Source organism: Carica papaya, chromosome 6 (assembly GCF_054855325.1).
Source record: "Carica papaya isolate Zhongbai chromosome 6, ASM5485532v1, whole genome shotgun sequence".
NCBI lineage: Eukaryota > Viridiplantae > Streptophyta > Magnoliopsida > Brassicales > Caricaceae > Carica > Carica papaya.
Window position 1 is genome coordinate 32,628,125 of NC_142314.1, and position 6,999 is coordinate 32,635,123.

Sequence of the window (6,999 nt, forward strand, 5' to 3'; positions counted from 1 at the left end):
ATGACAATAACAATAAAAATAAAAGAAGCCTAAATAATTGAAACTTTTTTAGGTGTGTTCTTATAAATTTGTGAGTATAATATCACTATTATTGATTTCTAAGTTTGTTATGTATAAAAAATATATTTTTTAATAATTATAAGAGTCAATTATTAAATAAACTTTTTTAAAATTTATCACTTATTAATTTTTAATTTTTTTATAATTTAACTTTCAACGTTCAAACATGATGTAATTATTCTAAAATTTTTTTAATCAAGAAACATTAAAAAAATTATATATTTAAAATAAATAAAAAATATTATAAATTAGATTATAATAAAAAAATATTAAAAATAAATTATAACAATCACAAAATTTTAATAACTAATTTAGTTATTTACGATAATTGTAATTATATAAAGTATATTTTTTTATATTTTATTTTATAATACGTCATATTTAATTGATGTATGTAATTTTTTATAAGATTAATTAAATGTCTGTTATTATTTCGAGTTAATATTTTTTTATTGTTCTTATTCTATTTTGATTTTGTAGTTTTATTTTAATTTTTTCTTCCAATTTTGGGTATGCACGGTATAGTCATATGTTTATTTGTTCACTTGGATGTCTGTGTGACTAATTTCTTTTTCCATGAAATGTTTAGTTATCATAAGTTATTTTCTTGTCTAATTATTTTGTCTTTATCTAGAAATTGGCCTTTAAAGTGTTTGGTACATTTTTTAGGATGTATTCATTTTTGAACTAAGTGGTTAAATCCCAATTAAGAAATTTGAAAGTTATGTAACTTAGGTAAGATAATATATATATATATATATGTATATATACAAAAACTAATTTAGGTATAAAATGTAGATTATAATACCCAAGTTTGAAATTTAATATGTGATTAATTTTAATATTTTAAATAAATAAAAAATTATTTTTAATTTAATTTATTTTAATTTTTTATTGAATTATGGAAAAAAATAGGTTATGAAATAAAATTGAAAATAATTTTGAAAAAAATAAGTAAAAATTTAGGTACGGGAAGTATTTTTGAAAAAAAAATAAAAAACTAGAGATTATAGTGCAAATAAGAAGAATTTTGTTACGTAGGACCGCCCAGTCAGAAATCCCAACGAATCAGAGCACGCTGCGTGACAATGTGCGCGGACACGGGGTGCCACGCAGGATACCACACGGGTGATCCACATGCCCCGCGATCGAACAGCCCAAGATCAATTCCGCGCGTGTGGATGGTCTGGATTTGTTTATCCTTTAAACGCGATCGGACAATCGAGATCAAATCGCGATGAACGGTCTAGATTCATTTCTTTTTTAAACACGATCGGATGATCGAGATCAAACACGATGAACGACGCAGATTAACATGAGATAGGTATAAATATTTCATATCATACTGAACTCAAACTCTAGCCACCAGCCTCCTGCTGGAGAATAAGAACCAGTCACTGGAGAAGAGAGCCGACCATCGACCGTCGCCACATCAGATCTCCGACCGCAAAAAAAAAAAAAAAAAAAATTTCTTCTGTCAACTCGAAATTTGATTCTGAGCACCCTCATAGCTAAATCGGAGCAAAAAAAATGGTGGGTGACTTAAAAACTGCGAGTACAGCTCAACGACATCGCTGCGAGCAAAATTTCGCAACATTGAATATATGCAATAAATAATTTTTCTTATGATAAATGAATTTAGTTAAATCAAGAGTTACACATGTTATTTTTATTATTTTTATCAACCTTTACTTTCTGTATCGATAAGTAGTGTGATATTCTTACTAAACTAATGTACCTCCATATTTCATTAATTATTTTAGATCAAGAGGACGAAAATTCAAAAATTGATCAACAAGAGGGTTATGAACAGTTTACCACATTAAATCCCTTCAAAAGTTAGTGAAAGTCATTGTATAATACTTCGTCATTTGTCTTTTATTTATTTTTTTATTTTTGTTTGTTTTTTAAGAAGAAATATTTTGTAATATGTGAGCCCGAAATTTTGTCCGAGATTAATTTTTTTAAAAAATAAATATATTTAAATATAATTTTTCAATTTATAAATTTTTATTTAATGTAAAAATTAGAAAAAATAGATGCATGATGAAATTGAAAATAATTTTTAAAAAAATGGGTGAAAATTTAAGTTCAGATGATATTTTTGAAAGAAAAATCAGAAACTGAGGGTCAAAACGTAATTTAAAAAAAAATGTGTCACGTAGGACTGTCCAGTCAGCAGCCCCGACGAAGGGGAGTGCACCGCGTGGTAAGCACGCTGCCTCAGTGCTACACAGGAGGTCACGCTGGCAATCTACATACTCGCGATCGGATGGTTCAGATTTGTTTCTGTGTACGTGGACGGTCCGAATCTGTTCCCTCTTCAAACACGATCAGACCGTCGCGATTAAATGTGATAAATAGTCCAGATTTATTTCTCTTTAAATGAGATCGTATTGTTCAGATCAAATCGCGATAAACGATGCAGATTCATTTCTTCTTTAAACTCAATCATATAGTCGAGATCAAACGCAATGAACGGTTCAAATTAAAGAGAGATGGATATAAATACCTCACTCCACACTGAACCCTAACCCTAACTGTCAGCCCCCCGCTGGAGAAGAAGAACCAGTCGCCAGAGAAGGGAGTCGACCGCCGCCACACTGGAGCTACCTTCGACTGCCAAAAAAGGTAAAAAAAATTTTATTCGCTCGAAATTTTATTTTGAACACTTCCATGGCCAAATCAAAGTAAAAGAACCAGCAGATGAGCCGGAAACTGTGGGTAAAGTCCGGCGGTGCCGCTACGAAAAAAATAAAAAACTACCTCCAATGAGCCCATTCCCGATTTCTGTTTTGTGCAATTTTTCACAATTGTAATTACTATTATGTTTTCTACAGGTTGACCGAAGAAAAATGCTCAACTGCGAAGGTGAGCCGGCGGAGCCGCTGTACTAAAAAATTCCACCGCTAGTGAGTTTTTATTTTTTTAATTTTTTTAGGGCAAACTGAAATTTCTTAACGTATTTTCTTGCAAGGATGAGCATAAAACCGACCAGAATCGACCAAAACTGGCCAAAAATAGCCAGTTCGAGGCAAATCACCGTCGCGAGCGACAATGCCGTTGTCGGAGCAGGGCGGTGCTGCTATGCTGGAATTTTTAAAATTGTCGAAAAATGTTTATAACACCAAATTTGAGTTTTTAAGGGTATTTTTAGGTACTTAAAATGTGTTTTAATCTCCGAAAAAAAAATCAAAAAGCCCGAGAAATGTTAGTAGGCGTAGCTGAAAGTTTAGTGTTTCGGACATCAATTCGAGTAAGAATCTCTTACCTTATCTCCTATTATAGAATTGAAGTTTAATTATAAATAATATTGTATTTTACGTAATTTAGAAAACTTCGATAATTAATTACAAGTTACTAATAGAGCTGAAACTGATTATTTATTACTGTTTGTCATGTTTTAACTGATTGATTGATTTTACAGTTTTAAAGACATAATAATACACTAAAGTTAGTAAGATGATTCAATTATATTTTCTTAATGCATGTATTGCTTGTTTTGCGTGATTTAAAGTTAAATTGTGAAACTAAAAATTAAATGTAAACGAAAAATTACTTGCTTAAGTGAATGAATGAATGATAGCCTTACTGGATATCCTGAGAGATGGTAACGGACTAGGTACATAAGAAACCCTACTGTGAACGTTGCCTCATACCAGAATGAGTATCGAAAATTGTTATTTTGACGCTCATACTGTACGAGGTATGAGGACAACCCGTTTAACCATCATACCAGACAGAGTATTGAGGGATGGAATTTTTGGCACTCATACCGGACGGGGTATGAAGACAGCCTGTTTCACCCTCATACCGGACGGAGTATTGAAGGATAATGTTTTTAGTGCTCATATTGGACGAGGTATTGGGACAGTCGGTTAATTGACAATGTTGAATAAAAGTTCACGCGTGATAGGGATATCCCTATGAATTTCCATGAATACCAGTAGACAGATAAAAATGGAAAGTTGTTGTTCTGATTAATTAAAAATGAGATTATGATGTTATTTGTATTATTGTATCTATAGGTTGGTTTTAGAAATCTCGCTACGGTAAGCATGTAATAAATAAATTTACTTAAATTAAGAGCTCAATTTGTTGTTTTTATGATTTTTACCAACCTTCATTTCTATATCGATGAGTAGTGTGATATTATTATTGGGATAATATAATTTACTCTTTCATCAACCAGTTCAGATAAAAAATACTAAAATTTAGATTTCGATCCACAAGAGAGTTGCGAATAGAATGCACAGTTGTTTACTTTTCATTTATTTCTTTGATTTTTCGTTTGTTCTTTTTGAATGATTATTCTTGTAACTCTATTGGGTATTCTAAATTATTGTGTAATGAATATGAACCATAACTTTATTATTTTGATTCCGCATTCAATTTATAATTTATTTATTTTCAAGTTTCGGGTTGCTACACATTCTTGTAACCCTATTAGATATTCTAAATTATTGTAAAAATAATATAAATCGTAAATTCTATTATTTCGCTTCTGCATTTAATTTATGATTCTATTCTCTTTTAAGTTCTGAGTCTTTACATACATTGACATAATTTGTACTAATAGCCTTTATCTTAAATTTTATCTTCTTTTTTTCTTAATTTTTTTTTAAAATTTAATCATTTTTTGTAATTTTGTTTATTATTATTATTATTTTCATATTTGAAGGAAAAAAAACTAAAATATAATAGATAAAATTGAAGAAAAAAAATTGAATTAATTTTAAATGAGTTTAGTTTTTTAATTTAAATTACCAAATTTATATAAAAAAAATAAACATAATTTTTTATTTAACATTTAAGATATTTTCAGACTAAATTTTGTGCAGCAAAAACAAACATTCTCTCTGTTCTGTTAATAATAAATATTTAAATTATCTAAAATTTTAATTTTTAAATCATCAATATAAAAAATAAAATTTCCCATTATTCAAAATTTAAATTGAATAAAATGGGATATTAGAACTAAAATTAAGAGAATTCCAGTTTTTGCCCACTGGTATGGAATAGGGAACTGGGCAGCAGCTGGCATCCCTTTTATATATATATATATATATATATATAATTAATTAATTGAAAAAGTAGATGGGTTTCTAACTTTTTATATAAAAAAATAAATTAATAAAGATATTTTTAATATAAAATTTTTAAAATTAATTAATTAATTAATTAAAATGTAGATGGGTGTGTAGCTTTTAATATAAAATAAAACAAAGAAAGATATTTTTTTAACATTAAAAAATTTGAGAATTGGCTTAAAGTGTGTGGTAATGATAATTACTTCATTGGATAAAGGGTAGATTCTTTTGCCTTTCCTTCTCTTGCTTTCTTTACAAGTTGCCAGTTGGGAACCAACCCTCCCTGTCCACATATATTAATTTTGATGAGACTTGTTATAAATTTTCACTTTCAAAATAATAATTATTCCATTAACATCATATATTAATTTGATTTACTCATACTAATGATCATATACTATTTTTTTTCTTATATATTAATTAGTTGTGTAGTTGCAAACTAATGAATATAAAAGATATTTGTGTTAAACAAGCTAGAAAGATATCTATAGTCAATTGGTCGAGAGTTGTCGGAGATAATTCACTAATATTTTTTATTACGTCAAAAGTTGTTTATAGATAGAAAGAAGTAAACATGACAATAAATTATTAATCAAATATAAAGAGTTAAAGAGAAGAGGTATGACATGACACAACAATCATACTATTTTTATATACTTGATATAATATTTCAAGAAATGAATCTCTTGACTATAAATTTTAAAGATATTATAAAATTTAAATTATTTTGTGATTTAAGCATCACATAATTTACTAACTATCATCGACTAATGTAAATTTCAGAAGAAAGCTCTACAAGTACCGTTAAACTTCAAGTAGAGGAGTCGAAAGGAAGATGTTAATGGAGGGTGGTGAAATTATCGAAGTATATGCATTTAATGTCATTGTAACTATAAGAAGTTATCACTATCATATTGATTCTACTATTACTATTATTATTATTACTGTCACTATTTTTATCATTAGTACCATCATCAATTAATAGAAAATAATATATTAATCTAGTATACTATCATACTCATATTTTATCTAATAATTCTAAATACGCAGTATGATCAAATTTAACCTATACATAAATAGTTGTACTCTATTAATTATTGTCTTTACAAAACTCATATTGTCAAAAATAATTTAAATATATAAATTGAAGATATAATATTAGAGCATGTCATAATTAGTCATTGCAATCTTTTTATACATTAAATTTTAAAATACATATTTACTATTTTTTTTTTAAAAAATACATGTTATAAAACTAACAACATATAACTTATATACTAATATTCATTATTATGTGTATTGGGGGGATTCCTCTATGATGATGCAAGTTCATTTTTTTCTGCTAAAGAAATATAATATAATATATAGTATTATTACTTTGTTTTAATTATGATGTTAGTTTTAGGTTACAGCTGAAATAGGAAACTGATAATAATAACTTTTGTCTTTTTTTGGTGTAAAATTTTAATTATGTGGAAATGCTACTAGAAGAATATCTTTTATGATTTTTTTTTTTAAAAAAAATTAAAAAACAACTATAAGTAGCAATTATTTATTTATTCAGGATTATTTTAAAGTTTTCATTATTTGATATATGATATCACCTGCAAATTATTAATATATAATTTAATTATTAAACCTATCTTGTCATGCTATATTGTGGGATGCATGAAATTTAGTGTATGCATGCACCCACCTTAGTAAGTAATAATTAGTATAAAGAAGAAATGATGACTTAAACTAATGAGTAAGGGATTAGTATAAAAAAGATTTTATTATAATTAATATAAAAATGATTTGTTTAATTTGTTCCCTATTTACATGTACACACACACACACACACATATAT